This window comes from Pseudoliparis swirei, unplaced genomic scaffold (assembly GCF_029220125.1).
Source record: "Pseudoliparis swirei isolate HS2019 ecotype Mariana Trench unplaced genomic scaffold, NWPU_hadal_v1 hadal_71, whole genome shotgun sequence".
In the NCBI taxonomy this organism is placed as follows: Eukaryota; Metazoa; Chordata; class Actinopteri; order Perciformes; family Liparidae; genus Pseudoliparis; species Pseudoliparis swirei.
This window is the reverse complement of record NW_026613307.1, coordinates 1-2429: the sequence shown is the minus strand read 5'-3', so window position 1 is coordinate 2429 and position 2429 is coordinate 1. Positions and strand designations below refer to the sequence as shown.

The following is a 2429-nucleotide window of genomic DNA, read 5'->3' as shown; positions in this document are numbered from 1 at the left end:
CTCAACTCAGCAATCGTATTAACATGGTCCAGTCTATTAACTCACAGCTCGCTAACCGGACACATTACGGTCCAGTTCATTAACTCTGAGCTCGCTAACCGGTTGTTATTCAGTTCATTAACCTGAGCTCAAGGATCATACGTCCCAGTTCATTAACTCACAGCTCACAATCAATAATACGGTCCAGTTCATTAACGCCAGCTGCTAACCGCACACATGGTCCAGTTCATTAACTCTGAGCTCGTTAACCTAATACATGGTCCAGTTCATTTACTCTCAGTCGTTAACCGGCTACGGTCCAGTTCATTAACTCTCAGCCCGTTAACCGGTCAATATGTTCAGTTCATTAACCTGAGCTCATAACCGGTCAATATGGTTCAGAAGTTCATTAACTCTGAGCTCGTTAACCGGTTACATGGTCCAGTTCATTAATCCTGAGCTCGTTAACCGACACATGGTCCAGTACATTTACTCTCAGCTCACACGTGGCTATGGTCCAAAGTTCATTAACTCACAGCTCGTTAACCTTTAACACATGGTCCGCTCATTAACGCCAGCCTCAGAATCGTATTGTTACGGTCCAGTTCACAACCTGGAGCTCGTTAACCGGCCACATGGCCCAGCTCATTAACCTCGCTCAACTCATTATTATGGTCCAGCACATTTACTCAGTCATGGAATCACACATGGTTCAGCTCATTTACTGCAACCGTGAATCTCTATCATCCATGTCTTTGGCTTCCTTCTGAATCTAAATATTTAGCAGGAATGTGAGGAACCATCAATATTCAACTTGTATATCAATAGTATAATAATCAGAATAATAACGTCTGCCCAGCAGTTGGTTGCGCCTCAGAATTTCCCCAGGTAGGTTTTAGGTTTGACGTTGTTCCATCGGCTCGTTCCAATGTGGAGTCTCTCCCGATAAGAAGAACAACGGTTCTAACCATCAATACTTGATCTTCACGGGGAGCGTGAAGCAGCTGGTCTAGGAGCAGCCGCACGCGTCCACGATCATGTCCTGGATGTCCTTCTTGATGACCTTCTGCTCCTCGTTGTAGTACAGCATGGACATGGCCCGCAGCCGCGTGGGCACGCAGCACGACTTCATGTTCTGGAACGGGCTGTAGCCCCTCATGCGGTAGTGGTTGATGACCGTGGAATGGAAGGACAGAGAGGAGCCGCCGAAGCCCGCCACGTGGTTGAGACAGTCGCCCTCGCAGTAGTTGGCATGGTAACCAGATGGAGCGATAATCCAGTCGCTCAGCCATAATATTCCTTGAAATTCACGAAACTACATGTGCACACGCCAGTGTTTCTCCTGTCGACTCCAGACGACCGCTTGACTCGGCCACAGCCACTTTTCCTCGGGTTCGCAGGGTGGTCAGGAGGAACCTGCCGGTGGACTGGGTCCTCCGGCCAGCGCAGACCGGGCGCAGGCCCGCCTGGAGGCACAGAGGGCAGGAGAGCTGCAGGCGGAGCGAGCCGCCGCCGTCCAGCAGCGTCTGAACGCTGCGGCGGGAGAGCGCCAGGCGCAAAGCCGCGCCGGCATCCACCATCTTCTGAACGCACTCCGTCCTTCCTTATCACATCCTCCGGCGAAGCCGCAGTAGCCGCAGTAGCTACCTTGCCTTCGCCGCCGGGCCGTTGACATCTTCAGGAAGATCCAGACGTCGGCCCGCTCCACCACCGACGGGGCGCCGCCCTCCTTGGCAATGTCAAAGGTCACCGTGTCCAGAGCGTCTCCTGCCGCAGAAACAGAGTGAACACATCCATCAGAATGAAAACGGAGATCGACGACTCGTGGAACAGAAGGTCTCCGGGGTTCTACCGGTCTCTATGGGGAACACAGAACCCAATGCCAACAAGGAGCTCCGTTTTCTGGTCGTTGCCTACGGATGAACCCGGAGTCTCTTTCATGTGGAAATACACACGAAACAAGACCTCGAGACATCAGGACAACATCGGGTGTTTTTGTACTTTGTATTTTTCTGAAGTGAACGATTGACATCCAAAAGGACGGAGACCCCGTCTGAAGCCCTTCTGTCTCCAGGGGACAAAGGGATGACTAGCACGATGAGCAGGAGGGCAAAATCTACTCGGGATGAGCAGAGGCACGAAAAGAAGAAAAGGCCTGTTGACCCACACACACACACACACACACACACAAACGCACACACATACACACAAATGCACACACACACACAAACGCACACACATACACACGATCTACACGCACACACACAATCCATTACACACATACACACGCATTCACACACACACACACACACACAAACGCACACACACACAAACGCACACACACACACACACACACACACACACACACACACACACACATACACACAACACAAACACAACAACATAAATATACACACATAACACACACATATAAATTACACATATATATA

The 2429-nt window shown here is 50.7% G+C and overlaps 1 pseudogene; it reads right to left on the bottom strand.

Annotated features, from left to right (window-relative positions):
* Window positions 1–984: 984 nt before the first annotated feature.
* LOC130191437 (inhibin beta A chain-like) lies at window positions 985–1746 on the bottom strand (annotated as a pseudogene).
* Between the last annotated feature and the right edge of the window lie 683 nt (window positions 1747–2429).